At 39.3% G+C, this 15421-nt stretch overlaps 1 protein-coding gene across 13 annotated transcripts in view; it reads right to left on the reverse strand.

The window, feature by feature from the left end:
* The window catches only part of KLF12 (KLF transcription factor 12), a 405368-nt gene that overhangs the window by 288364 nt on the left and 101583 nt on the right, over positions 1-15421 (reverse strand). For 6 of the 13 annotated variants that reach the window (XM_074378322.1, XM_045509132.2, XM_045509135.2 and 3 more), the window contains one exon: positions 4304-4346. The exons of the other annotated variants lie outside the window; for them this stretch is intronic. The gene's annotated coding sequence lies outside the window, so the exon portion shown is untranslated. The remainder of the gene's footprint in view (positions 1-4303; positions 4347-15421) is intronic. 13 annotated transcript variants of the gene reach the window in all.

Here is a 15421-nt window from a genome sequence, read left to right on the forward strand (position 1 = left end):
TTCACCATATCTGGGTTCTCATTCTGTTCTCTTCTCTGGCATATGTGTCTTCTTTCCCACCTTAAAAATAGTCAGATAATCTCTGTCTCAACACCAGCATTCAGCTACCTCTATCTACTACTACACGTAGTGACATGTAACTACGGAGCAATTTCTAGCCTTCCACAGACACATGATCACAACTCATTAACTCTACTTTTCTCCACTTCCCCCCAACCTTCAAATGGTCTCTTTGATGACTGGTGTCTATTTAGTGTTACCGACAACCTGAACCTGGAAAGAAAATTCTCCTCCCCTGTTTCAATGAGGTCTCTACATTCTTATCTCCATTCTATTACCATTGGATGTCTTTTAAACAGTCTACATGCCTACAAAGGGGTCTCCTCCAAAATTCCTTAAACTAAGATGTGCTTTCTCTCTCTGTTTGATCTCTTAGGAGATTCACCTACCAGATTTGATTATCACCCCCACAAACGAACATCCCTAAGCCTAAAGTCCCACCTAATTCTTGCTCTACTTTTTTCCCCACACAGACATTATAGAATGATGTCCAGGGTATGCATGAGTCACACCAAAGTTAGCTGTCACCCATGAATCAATCAATTATCAAGAGTAGGCTACATGAGCCACTCTTGGTCACAGGAGGGCAAGCAACTTGAGATACATCTAGTGCTCCAACTCTCTTGAATGATCTTTTATACCTAGCATCAGTTCTTAATGCAAGCCAATCATACAGTGCACTTTGTTTGGCGTTTCTATTGCTCCTAGCAATATGCAGAATTCTTGTAGCTGACCACTGAACATTATTTTGTGAGATTCGTATCAAATTAGATGGAGTAAACCATACTATAATATACAGCAATACTACCATTAACTACTATGTGCCTGTAGGTAAGCTAGCTAACCTATCTGGGCTGCGGCTTCCTTATCTATGAAATTAAGGAGCTGAAACATCTTCAAGCTTTCTTTCACATAGAGTTGTGGATGCTACAATTCCTGTATTTTAAAAACGCACAAGTCTGCAAGGCTTATGCTATGAGCTGAAATAAATGAATACTGGTTAACAGAGCTTGAGTTCTACCTCTGAATCGGTGAATTCAGTGAAATTTATTGCAACTTCTCATTCCCAGTGGCTCCTAGTCTGCTTTGGGCAGGAATATAATGGATGACCAAGAGGTCACTGGTAACTCAGCAGGTAACTCATCTCTGCACTATATGGTACTCTGAAGATACATTCTTAGGAGAGAAAGTGGGGACCATGGCGTGGGATATTTGCACTATTTCCAAAGCTTGAGCCTATAGACACACCCGCAGCTGAATGACCCTCTGGGGGTAGCCTTGGGCAATTCTGAAGGTGAGCAGGGAGAATTTCTCTCCTAAGCGCAGCTCCGTAAAGCACTGCACTGTAACCGTGTTCACCTGTGACTATAAGTTACATCCCGCCTTGGGGTTTTACTGCGGCCACTTGGAATGCGCAGAAATGGATCTGTCACTTTGCTTCTGTGTAATTTAAGGGCATATATTACTTCCAGTAGTATCTCAGCAGCAGAAATTTAATCCATAAGTCAGGCAGATGCCAGGCAGTGTGTCAGGTACCGTACACCACGATCTTAGGCAACCCTCACCATGAAGAAGGGATGTCAACCTCCACTTGACAGGTGACGAAACAGTTTAATGGCTATTAAGCTGCACAACAGGACTTGGAACACACTTCTGTCAGACCCCAAAGCCCACACGCTTTCCCTCACACCGCAGTGCCTCTCACTGGAAGTTTCTGAGGCGCGAGCTTGCTGCAAGTGCCACGCTGGGACAAATTCACACGGTTACACACGGGGCCAGGTTTCAGGAGAGCCACCACGCACTGGACTGGTACAAACCATCGCTACGGCACTCACTTTGTGGATTCAAGAAGCCACGGAAGAGCCGGGTTTTCTGAAGCATTTCTGACCAGAAGCCACTGATGGCCCGAGTCTTGGCTATTGCTATGTCTGGGCACCACTTCTCCACATACGTTCTGTGCACTGAATGGGGTCTAAACTTAGTAAAGTATATCAGAGTTCTTGCCAACACACTTTGTTTGTAAGGTAAGTTTTTTCAGAAGCATTACCAAGAACACGCCCACATACACCACAGAAGTGCCAGGAGCCTCAGAAGTTCCTGGGAAGTTAAGCCTCCCCATTTTTATAAGACTGTGAACAGCAACTGCAGAGTCCATTGGAAGCAATTATGCTTCTTTATATCACTTCATTCTCCTCATAATGCTGGATGACATTTAGCATCCTATAGGCCTGAATGCAAAACTCAGCTGTTCTATTTCCAAGTTGCACGGCCACCGCCTAGTCACAGTGTCTCCAAAATTCAGCTTTGCAACATCTACAAAAAAAGGCTTTCAGTATGTTTGCTGTGTCTAGAGAATCTAAGAATTGCAACTGGCAGAAGGCACATGATAAAAATCGCAGTTATTATTAAACTATTATTGTTCTCATTTATAAGTAGTACTTTGGTTTTGAAACACAGAACAAAGCAACACTACCAGGCCACAGAATCTGTTGGAGCCAGAAGGAGATCAGAAAAAAAAAGCCACGTGAACCTCTCTGGGCATCCTCTATGCTAATTTAAGAAAAGAGAAATAGTTATAAAAGATAAACCAGATTTTCTGAAAACATACATTAATACGTCATACTCTTCTTTTACAGAGAACGAAGCAACAGGAGGAGATGGGTTTACAATTTTTCATAGTAATATGATCCAAATAAGCTAAAACCCATAGAAGTAAAGATCATTCTGAAAATCCACCATCCAGAATTCCTGTTTATGAAGATTATTTGGCTCTATTTTTTAAAACTTCATCACTTAATATTGTATCTATTCCAGAATTAGTCAGACTTTGATTTTCAGTAACTTCTACAGCCTCTCTTTTATTGTCTCTTTAATGTCACCCTTAATTATCAGGAAATCCACACCCTGATCTCTTTTACTATGAACCTGAATCACTCATTCACTGAATCAACAAGTACTCAAACTTCCTCCCCTTTTCAATTGAATCCCTGGTCTAGTTAGAAATAAAGGAGGACACTAGGTTTCAGAAAGCACAGATTTCAGATTTTTTCTTTTTAATTATCATGAAAGTACAAACTGGAACAGCATAAAATCTCTACTCACAGTACTAAAGAAACTAAAAGCCATGAACTCCTCGTGGCTCCTCCAATAGCCACCAGTCATATGTGCTGAGCACCTGAAATGCAGTGGATCCAAATCAAGTTACCCTGCAAGTGTGAAATACACACCAGATTTTCAAGACCTTTTACCAAAAACCATAATTTTAAATGTTTCATCTATTATTTGGTATTATGTGTTGAAATGGCAATATTCTGGATATACTAGATTAAATAAAATATATTATCAAAATTAATTTCACCTATTTCTTTTTACGTCCTAACAGGGCAAGGAGGAACTCTAAAATTATCTAAGCAGCTTGCATTATGTTTGTATTGCACAGCGCTGGGCAACGTCCTACACTTCAAAGCCTTGTACAAAACACTGGGAATTTTCCTGGCCTCTAATTGTATTTTATAGAGACCTTAATGACTTGTCTACCACTCAATTCCCCAAAGATATGTTTTCTTGTTTAATCTAGCATTTAACGTATCTGGATGTAAATGTATCACAACATGTACTGTTAATTGAGCACAGTCTTCAGCCCCTCGGAGAGCTATAACTGTGTAGAATGTATTTGATGCTTGCTGTTACCTGATTTTTCTCTCACCAGATTATCAATCTTCAGATCTTTGGAAACTCTGCAAAGTGATCTCAAAAGTATTGCATGGATCTTCCAAAAGCACAGTCATTCATACACAGCCGTGCCTGAACTCAAGTGTCAAGGGCTTTCCATAATCCTCATAGACTATTAAAGCTAAAATACCCCCGGAGGACCAGAAATATAACCCAACATCCACTTTATGTCCTGAAGCAAAGCTGTATTTAAATTGATAAAATAAAGTGTAACATATTCTGCATCACACATCCACTCCACTGCTGATGGGAAGTGCACTGGACACTATATACATCATCAAACTGAACACAGCCAAGTCTAGATGACATTACAGCATCATTTGGAAACTCAGGCCAAATAAGCCTCCTAAATTTCTAAATGTCAAACCTACTGACAACATTTTCATCCATTCTGTGCCATACTGTTGCTCTTTACATGTTTCTCCATAGGCGTTCTTCTGAGGAAACAAAATTGATTAACAGACTTTATCATTTGCATAATGTGTAAAAGCGGTGAAAGAATTCACTGTACCTTTAAGGAATTTTCCAGCACTTTTATGGACAAGCAGCAGCACCTAAAAAATAATCACATTATAACTCTTTTATCAACCCTCATTTTTCTCATGGAGTTACATGTAAAGGCACGCTATCAATCATCTGATTTCTACCAAATATCCCCACCCTGTGTGGTGACTTTATAAATGAGCAAGCTGAGAGTCTCCACCCATCACTCTCAGGCAACGTGAGCAAGACTGTTCTCAACAGATATTGGTTCATTAATGATAAAACTTTTGACTTCAGAGAACCAATCTACTTGGTAAAGAGAGCACATGGATTTATTTCCTCTGATTCTGCAGAAGGCCTTTAAAAGTTGACCATTCTCCACAGGTTGGGATAAACACAAGAGAGGCCCTCAAGTGAAAAAATTCCCTGAACCCACAGCCTTAGGGCATCCTGAGGGTGGGTGCCAATTCACACATGAACTTACCAAAAGGCTAATAACTCAGTGCTTCCCAACCTTTTTACATCATCTTCAATTGTCCAAGGAAATCAGGACCTCACCACACCTGGACCCAACACCCAAAACACCAGCTGGGAAGCTCTGGGCTAATTTATTGAGGCAACTACAAATCTCATGCTAATAGGAGCCAGGAGGTTGAAAGAATGTAGCCACGCAAAATAAAGCTGAAGTGGGGAGGGAGAAGGGAGGTCCTCTCTGCAGAGTTCCGCTGCTACTCAACTTCCCACAATGGTTCCCCTGCAACTGTATTCAAATGAAATGAAGCCTCTATACCCATTTATGAAATCTCCTAATTTTTAAAACATGGCTAGATGGCTTCGCTGACAAAAGACAAACAAAACAAAAACACAATCCAAACATCAGCCAGTTCATGATATGCACTGTGCTATTCTGACCTTCAGACTCAAAGTATCTAGACGGCCAAGGAAATTACAAACTGGAGAGACTGTAGATTTGTCTGGGCCTTTGCAGAGATGTGCCAGGAAGAACATAAATGCACATAATAAAACATGGTATTTCTAATAGAAGCATCAATTTCATTTTTGGATTTTTTTTGAGAAAATATATTAAAACAAACAGTATATTACGAACACAGTTCAAAAATCATATGATTTAACCTACTGGATAGCACAGGGAACTATATTCAATATCTTGTAATAACCTATAATAGAAAAGAATCTGAAAAAGAATATATATATATATGTATGTATAACTGAATCACTTTGCTGTACACTGGAATCATCATAAATCAACTATGCTTCAATTAAAAATAAATTTTTTAATTATATAATATTAAGAAACACATGATTTTAAGTAAAACAAGAGAGTCAGAATAAATTCACTGCTTGCAGCAGGTTACTTTCAACCACACACCTGGAACGATTTTCCTTTTCTGAGGAAAAGTCTGAAGAGTAAGCCACCGGGCAACAAGAGGGAATAAGAACCCCTTAAACGGGCTCTGAACAAAATATGATTTTTTTAATCAGCTCTGGGACACTTAGATCGCTAATTCAAATATCATTCACATTGTCAAAATGTTCTAGAAGGCTCCTGGAACAATGCATTTCAGCAGTTCAGGCTTGCCAGCCCCATGGATAGAGGGCACCCCACTAACACAAACGTATCTGCCCATTCTACTGTCATAAACAGTCTTCTTCCTGTGTTCTGCATTTGTTTACCGGTAATCAATAAAACATTAAAATTGCTATTTGGAATACAAAACACTCTAGTTCTTGCAAATGGTAAAGTTATATTGGGTATAGTTTAGGGTACTAAGGCTGTGACTCACAGAATAAAACTCATTATCACTACTCAAATATTGAACAAGAATAGTTTGCATTCAAAGATAAAGTTGCCACAGGGGACTACTGATAGAGGAAATATGGCTGGAGAGATTCGGGATGCACATTAAAATTTACATACTGAAAGGAAAAAATGCACTTAACAGGTATATTTAATATTCCGAAAGCATCAACTAGAATTGTTAAAGTTATATTTGCTGACATTTCAATTATAACCTTCTATTTTCAGTGCCTTCGGTTCAATCCCCAAATTTTCTGCAGGCCCAAAAGTAATATACTTTACCAGGTCTCAGCCTGCAAATTTTTTTTCTTAGTGTTCAGTACCCTGAAACTTTCAGGAAAAGGACCAAAGGCAAATTTGATTATTTTTCCTCACAGGACCACCAAATTTTGAAATGAATATAGCAGGGATTTAAGATAATGTTTTGCCAAGAGAAGCAAACAGTTTAGGAATCTGCCATGGTTACATAAGTAATAAATGGTAGAGTCAGGAATCAAACCCAAAGACTTCCACTCCACTCATTATCATAAATGCACAGAACTATTTCTATATACAATAATTTATATACGGTATTAATATAGTATATAATATACACGTAGCATATTATACACCTGTAATTTTAAAACAATGCTAGAAAATGTTTATTCTTATAGTCTATTCCAGTTACGACATACAGACCCCTATCTAACTTGTTGCTACCATAATCGTCAATGCAATTATAATTTGTATGTGTAATTCTCTGGGCAGTTTCTGAAGTCCCCCATAGGCTTATTTCCAGTGGGCACAGAGGCTTTCTAGGGCTTACTGAAGTTATTTAACCTTTACGGGACCCTGCTTTCTCAAATACAAAACAAGAATAACAGCCGTGCCCATGTCACGGAACAGCTATGGGAACTCAATGAACAATGCAAGGACAGCACTTAGCACAGTGCCCAGCACAGGAAGCTCTCAGTAAATTTTAGGTATTATCACTGTTGTTGTTAATAATTTTCTCCACCCTTCTGTCCTTGCAACTCACACAGGGTTTGGAAGATGAGAGGTGCTAGCAGATAATAATTAAATGAATTAATGAGTACTTAAACACCCCCTGACCTCCATGCAAACACACCCCTCCTCTCCAAAGGCACTGCCATCTCTCCAAAGGGATTTTGTTCTTCCTACCTAAAACTATTCCCCATCCTAATTTTCATCTGGCTAACTCCTATTTTTCATCGAAGTTTTAGCTCCCTTTCTTCTCTTACGGGAAGTCTTTCCGTAAAATCTCGGAGCCTACTATGTGCTCTGCTTTTTCACTGGGCTTTCTCCTTGTCCTTATTTATCTAAGGACTTAACCTCAAGTCTTCTTGATGTCTTTTGACTTGTCTTAATCGCCCACTAGACTGCAAAAGCAGACATACCTTTTTATCATTGTGAATATAAGAGATATTCAATAAACTTTTGTTAAATGAATGAACAAATACATATTTATACCTGAGTAACTTTTCCACGATTCTCACCCTCCCCACCCAATGCCATAGTGGATTTAAGACACGGTTCAATTTTAGAAATGAACAAAAAAGAAAAAGACAGATAAGCTAGTTTTTTTTTAAATAGACCAAAAAATCTTGGACAAGTTTCCCCCTTAAAGATGGCTAAGTGGCCATTAACATATGAAAGGTTTGCATCCCCCTTTAATCATTAGGGAAGTGTAAATTAAAGCCACCACTAAGATATCAACACACAGCCATCAGCATGGCAAAAAGAGAATGAGAAAATATAGAGAACAGTGAGATACGGGGCATCTGGAACTTTCATATACTGTTAATGAAAGTCTAAATTAGTGTAGTCACTCAGGAAAACTGTTTGGCAATATCTACTAAAATGAAAATAGATTCCTGAAGACTCAGTAGTTCTACCTCTAGCAATATGCCATGCAGAAACGTGTACACACACATGCCAAAAGGCACTCACAAGAATATTCACAGCAGTGCATTTCTAACAGCTGAAAACTGGAAACAATCAGGATGTCCATCAACAGTAAAATCTATAAATAAATCTGTGGAAGCTTTTTGATAAATTCTTATAATAGAATATTATACAGCAATGAAAAAGAACAATAGGGATGAATCTAAAAAACAATGATGAAACAAATACTGTATGATGTCACCTATATGTGGAATCTTAAAAAAATACAACACTAGTGAATACAACAATAAAAAAAGAAACAGATACAAAGAACAAACGAGTAATTAAAAGTGGGGAGAGGGAAAGGGGAGGGGCAATATGGAGAGGGGAGCAAAAGCTATGAACTATTAGGCATAAAATAAGCTACAAGGATATACTGTACAACACAGGGACTATAGCCAATATTTTATAGTAACTATAAGTGGAATATTAGCTTTAAATGATCAATCACTGTATTGTACACTGGTAATGTCATAACTTTGTACAGCAACTATACTTCAATAAAAACAATTTATTTTTTTAAAAAAACCATAATGTTGCACAAAAGAATCCAGAAAGAGCATGTGTACATATATAGCATGAGGGACAGACAGTCGTCTGCAGTAACAGAGGTGAGAGAGTAGCTGACTGCTGTGAGTGGCTGCTGATCATGTTTTATAACTTGATCTGGGTGGTCGCTGAGTATTTATGTTCACTTTGTGGGAGTTCATCCATTTGTATCCTTGTAATATGTGCACTTTTCTGCATGTGAACTCTACTTCGACATAAAGGTGAACTAAAACTAAATGAATAAATAAATGCTCTCAACAGAAAAAAATAAAAGCCAACACAGATGATTCACACAACTCCAGGAAGTCTGAAACCCTCTGAAACTGACCAGTCACTTGACTCTATTTGAGATCTCATCTTGATCTTATTTCTAACTCTTCTCTTTATTGGGAAACGCTATTTTCATCTATTTGCTAAATATAGGCTGTGTACACACAGGTTTAACATTGCCATAAAAAGCGATGGAACGGCAGAAACGGGGTCATTATCTTTTTATTACAAATGGGAGAAAAAGAAGGAAAGAGGTTTTCCTGAGATAGGCTGGCGACTGTCAAAAGAGATGGAAGTGATACAGACATACTACATGTATTGATATTAGTACTTACACGTATCTCTCCAACAGTCTGAGTGGAGAGTAACTGGCAAAGGGCAGCAAAAGACGGAAAAGCAAAGGCCCTGGCATGTCAACCACTGTCCACCCTCAGAGCTGAAGCAATAGCGGGTAAGACATCATCAGGGCAGACAGTCCCCGAGCGGCAGCCAACGGGCCCGGCTGACTCTGCTACAGACAGGGAGGGAGCACGGGCTCTGGATTATTCAGAGGTGCCTCCCAGCTCCACGCTACCTTCCAGAGCACCAGCTATAGGAAAAGGTGAGAAATTACAGTTGGAACAACCAAAGCCATGAGAAAAGCTCTGAAGTCCTTATAATCATTGCTTTTACAACCTTTTTTTAAAAGCCTTGAACAAAAAGCATAAAAGCAACATCCCCAAGAGGGGAAAAACTTCAATAGCATTTTAGCAACTTTAAATTAATGATTATGTTGCTGCACAATGAAGTCATCTCAAACCCTCCCTCACTAGAAATTTTCCAGGATCTCTAATTCTCTTCTCCCCTCCCTCCAGTTACCCTGCTTTCTTAGGCATAACACACAGACACACACACACACACACACACACACACACACACACACAGCTACTTCTCTCCTGCAAATGTGACTTCAAATGCAGAAATGCTCTAGGAAGGAGTGCACCACTGCTGAAAAGGTATTCAAAATAAATTCACACATATAATTTCAACAAGGCAAACTCATCTCTGGGTCACCGGTTAAAACATTCACAAATGTAGTTTTTACCAGACATTTCTGTTTCACTAAAAATGATGTTTATCTCCACAACATGAAAATGTTTATGCAACATCTTAGTCTTGTCATAGATGATTCAGCAAGACCTACTTGTTTGGAAAACCACATCATGTTTTTTCTTTTTTACTGATGAAAACAAACAACAAATGTCAGGCATGCTTTATTGACCTAATAGAAATTACCCATAGTGTATATATTTTCATTCTCATACTGTTAACTCTCCGTATGAAGACTTTCAACCAAAAGAGATTTTTTGGCTCTAAAAGTATTGAATTTAATTCCATTTTGATGTAACTCTCTGGATAACAAACATATTCGTCATAAATCAGTACAATTATTGTAGAACTATCACAGGGAGAAAGCAGTTTCCATTTACACTGTTCATGTTTGAAAATCAGATTTTGCTGTCAAGACACTTAGTCACAGTAAGTCTTTTTAACTTCAGAAGTTCCTTGCAATCAAAGATCTATATGTTTAAATTCAAGTAGGAAAACAGATCAATTTCACTTTGCATCCCTTCTTATCATTAGACTGAGAAATAAAATGCCTTCTTCTCCGGGAAATTTTTCTTGTGGAAAACGCTTCCAATTTTAATAGTTAAGAAAAAATCTATTCTTTTAACTATTTCCTCAACGAAAGCAAAATAAATTGTCCACACTGCAGGCCACACTGGAACCCCTCTGGGGTTTTCTTTCAGTGTCCTCTGTAACAGTGACATAAACTCCATCTACGGTCCCCAGTCTCCATGCCCATCTGCTCCCATCGCTCAGTGTCCTGGCCTGCACATTAAGCGTAAGTGTCAGGCAGTCATAAAATCTCAACAATTCTGAACTCTTTGGGGATCAAACATAAAATGACATTCTGTTGAGTGGGAAATCCCAGGGTCTGTGGCCATGCCTTAAAGGGGTTTGACATGCTGGAGAAGAAAAATGCAGCCTGCATTTAAAACGAGGTCATTCTTACAGAGAATTTGGTTATAAAGGACACATTACAAGTCCATTTATATTTGCTAAAATATCTTTGCATGCATAAAAAAAAAACTTCAGGAAGCAATTTCAGAAATTGTTTAACAGTTCTTTTGTTTTGCAAATTGCACAGGACTCATGGACTAAAGCAACCTCAGCATAGTCCAGGTAATGCAGAAAAAGCAAGTGGTCCATGCCAGGGATGGATTCAAGCATGCTCTACTCTTATTCACCTGTCACGGCTCTGCTGAAGAAAGAATATGGGTTCCCTCATCACTACAGGACAAATCCTACAAAGATGGCAGCAGCCTAATATATCCCACTCAAGGTCTCAGCAAGGGCAGGACACTTGAAAAAGGCAGAGTCAGAATGCACTCTAATTTTTAAGGAAGTCGGTGTTACAGCCCAAAACAGGATAAATGAAAAGTCTAAGACACATGTTTTCTGAGATTTAAAATCAGGCAGAAATTGACAAGGGGAAGGAGATCAGACAAGTGTTTAGACTTTTCCATCAAAATATGGAACAGGAAGGAGATGTGAACACTGGGCACTTTCCTCCCAATTACGAAGAAAGATGACTGACAATTCTCATGGTTTTTCATTACCATCAAGATCAGAACCCTTCCGAGTCTGCTACTACATAGCTGTGTCAAGCAAACCCTACTCTGGAGAAAAAGTGGTTTCGGGTAAAAGCTATGCAGAGGAAAAGGAGGCATGGAAAGAAAGATGCATTCTGAATTCAACTCAAAAAGAACAGTTGGTATCATGAATAAAATCAGTGTGATTTGTCACTAATAAGTTCATAAAATTGCTACTCACATCTGAAATGATCAGGCATTTGACTTGATAGCCTGCTCAAACACTTTTCTTATCAAGAATAAAATAGACAACTTAATATAATAAATCCTATCAATTCTACTTCAGTTTAAGGCAATAAGGGTCCTGGATGTTGACAGTGGATGATAATCCCACATCTCTAAGAAAAACCCGTAACAGAAGAAGATACAAACAGGACGTGATGTCCCTGACATAGCGATACAGGAGATTCTGTAAAATAACTGCCTGAAGGGAGCAGGGAGGGAGAAAGGAAGGGAAGGAGGGAAGAAGAGAAGGAAAGGATGGAGGGAGGAAGGAAGGAAAATACAACAGAAACTACATTAACTGTGATGTAAGATCCAGAGAGGACTGGAGCCGGCTAGTACCGGTGTGGGAGAGCTGACTTTGTACATCTCTACATAACCCTGTAACTAGACTTTTGTAGCTAGAAATCCATCGTGGTCAGCGTATTTCTATCAAGGAAATCAGCAAATGCAACAAATCACAGCTTTTACTCAGAAAGCCATTTACCAGTACACCCCTGATTAGATCCAAATTAAAAATGCTCAGTGACAGTCTCCTACCAATAAAATAGAAGTAAGTTAAATGCAATAATGCAAGAGTGTTTAGTAGGTACACCAGAACCTCAGATAGCTATGACTACTATTATTTTCAAGAAGCAGTCATCAAGCATACATCAGAGAGAGAGCAGCCTCAAAGAATTTCACCAATATTGAGGTCTCCTTAATGGTAGCATTAGCCTGGACCACAGGTTTCAAATGACTGAACACTGAGATCAGTAGTGGAGCTTAGAAACAAATAAACAAAAAGGAACATACTTATGGTCCCCAGGAAGCTAGCAAAACACCTGAGCGTGACAAGGAAACCGGCACAAAATGAAAAATAAACACAGCGGCATTCTTTCCAAGCCTTCTACAGGAAATGGACGCACATTAAATCTGTTATTTTCATGTCTTCCTAGGTATTTTAACCTATCATCTCTGTGTAAGAAATGGCAACAGCGAAATACTAGAAACAAGCCACTAGGAAGCATCGGAGGTGTATTAACAACCAGCTCTCAGTCCCGAGCACTGTGGGTACAACCCTCTTGTCAAGTCTACATAGTAGAAGGTAGATCACAAGACCAGAAGGAACACACTCTCATGAAACCATCACACAATACAATGGCAACATTCACTGCAGACAGAATTTCAGAGAAAAAGAATGTAATCTACTGTATGTACACATTTTCATGTCACAGAAGAAAATTATTCCCAAGTATTAGTACGTATGTCCACATACACACACACATCAAGTCCCCTTTCTCCAGACTCAAAGGACATTCCTCACTCTTATACTTAAAGGACCACCAGTTACAACAGTACCTCTTTGCCTCCTCTCTTCTGCCAGATGACATTTTTCCTATTCTGTTCTTTCCCACTGGAGAATCTGCTCATCTCCTACACTTTTTCAACTCTATGTTCATCCTCATCTCCTTAATGTGGGCCCAAGACAGGTTTTCAAATAGCAGAAAAGGCAATGGTAGAGAGAAAAAACACACCAATCCCCTTCCCAACCAAGATGCAGCCACCAGTGACTGCTCCAATCCTCCCAAGACACCCAACGTGCACACAACTCACTGGCCTCCATTTTCAAAGATGTCTGGAAAGCCTTGTATTGTGAGAATGGAAGAAATCAGATAATAAATTTGTTTGTCTTGCTGAAAGAAATCTTAACCTAAATCTGTCCGCTGCATAAAAAAAAAAAATCATCATCATAATCCCCAGAAGTTTAAGATGATAAATATCCTTGCTATTCACTAGAATATAAAGACCTTGAGACCAGTGTTTCTCAACTTGGGCTGCACATCAGAACTCATTAGGCGCTTTTAAAACTCCCTCTGAGCCATCTGAATCCCTTACCAATGACCAGAGAATCTCTGGGCTGGGTGCTCAGGCATCCGTAGGTGTTCAAAGCCACCCTGATGATTCCAGGGTGCAGCCAGGGCTGAGAACCACTGCTCTAGACTGCATGCTCCTTGTCCCGCACTCCACACCAATGATTCTCACCTCATGCCGCATGTTCCCAGACCATCCTGGGAAGCTGAAACATACAGATGCCGGGGCCCAACCCTAAACCGACTAAATTAGAATCTCTGAGGCATGGAAATGTATTCCGACAAGATACAAAACTAAAGCTGCAGTTGAAAGGTAATGCCCTTCCAACGAGAGATCTCAGCTTTGATTTTGGAATTCCTTGAACTATGTGACTTTCTTAATTTATATTCTACTTTTGTACCATTTCTAGTAGCATTAACCCTTTGGGAACTTTAATATTATTTAAAAGTTGCCTCAAAAACAGATTTGCAGTAGAGAAACTTGGAGACGGTCCTTTTCAGCTTATTGGCAGGTGTATGGGTTTCCTAGGGCTGCTGTGACAGAGTACCACAAACCAGGTGGCTTCTAACAATAGATGCTTATTTCCTCTCAGTTCTGAAGGCTACAGGTCCAAAACCAAAACGTCAGAAGCTTCAGTCGTTACACAGTCTCCCCCTCCCTGCCCACCCCCACCATGTGTCTGTGTCTCTTCCAAGGACACCAATCATACTGGACTAAGAGCCCACCCCACGCCAGTATGACCTCCTCTTAATTAATTACATTTGCAACAACTCTATTTCATATAAGGGCACATTCAGAGGTTCCAAGGACATGAATTTTAAGGGGACACCACTGAACTCAGTACAGCAAGAAAGAGGGAGGTAGAAACAGCAAGTCTGGTCAGAAGCATCAGATGTTGATTGCAAATAGTTGATCAGCCAAGTTTCTGGGGACTTCAAAGAAAATAAAGCGGTATATGAAACAGAGCTAGAGTTAAGAGTGTCCCTAAAAGATATCCTGGTAAGGGACCCCAAACCCTAACCGTTTACCACCACCAGTGTAACGGAACCCCTTCCATCCTCCAGCCCCCGAAATACCAAGTTGCCTATGACTTCTAACTTCCAGATTCGTATTTCTGCTGTCAAGAGTTATAGCAGTGCCCCTAAAAATTCATATGAGAATTCAAACCCCCAGTAGATACCCTGTCATATAGTGAGTATGATAATGGCATAGCACATTCAAAGCAGACCAGATATTATAGAATAACTATGTTTTGTAGAATTAACCACCTCTAATAAGCACATACCCAGTGATGTTTCAGGGAAAATACTTTCTGCACTCCAACTTTGCACTCTAAAAAATACCCAGCAAAATAATAAATCTTCCATGATTTAACACTTTGGTTATCCATTAAATGGCTTATGTATGTAATTGTCCTCACTAGCGATAGCACAGAAGTTGCGATTCCAGAAACCAATGAAAGTAAAGAGTATATGGGTCATTCTCTCATGCCCAAAAACTTCTCTGTGATACACTAAGAGTCCCTATGAATTAGCAGCCATCAAGTGGACTGCAGCCAAGAGACAGAAAGGAAGCGAGGACACACATGAATACATGTGCTGCAAAACCTTTTTGACCAAAAGCATGATGCCACAGATACAAATTAGTTTAGTTCTCTGATATATTTCATCTTCTTTAACTTTCAATATCCTATAAAATAACTGGCAATATAAACAAGTTAGTACTGTTCATTTAAACATTATTTTAAGGGAAATGGGCAGAATCATTTAGTTCAGCCAAATTTTGGTTTTAT

Source organism: Camelus bactrianus, chromosome 14, assembly GCF_048773025.1.
Source record: "Camelus bactrianus isolate YW-2024 breed Bactrian camel chromosome 14, ASM4877302v1, whole genome shotgun sequence".
Lineage (NCBI taxonomy): Eukaryota > Metazoa > Chordata > Mammalia > Artiodactyla > Camelidae > Camelus > Camelus bactrianus.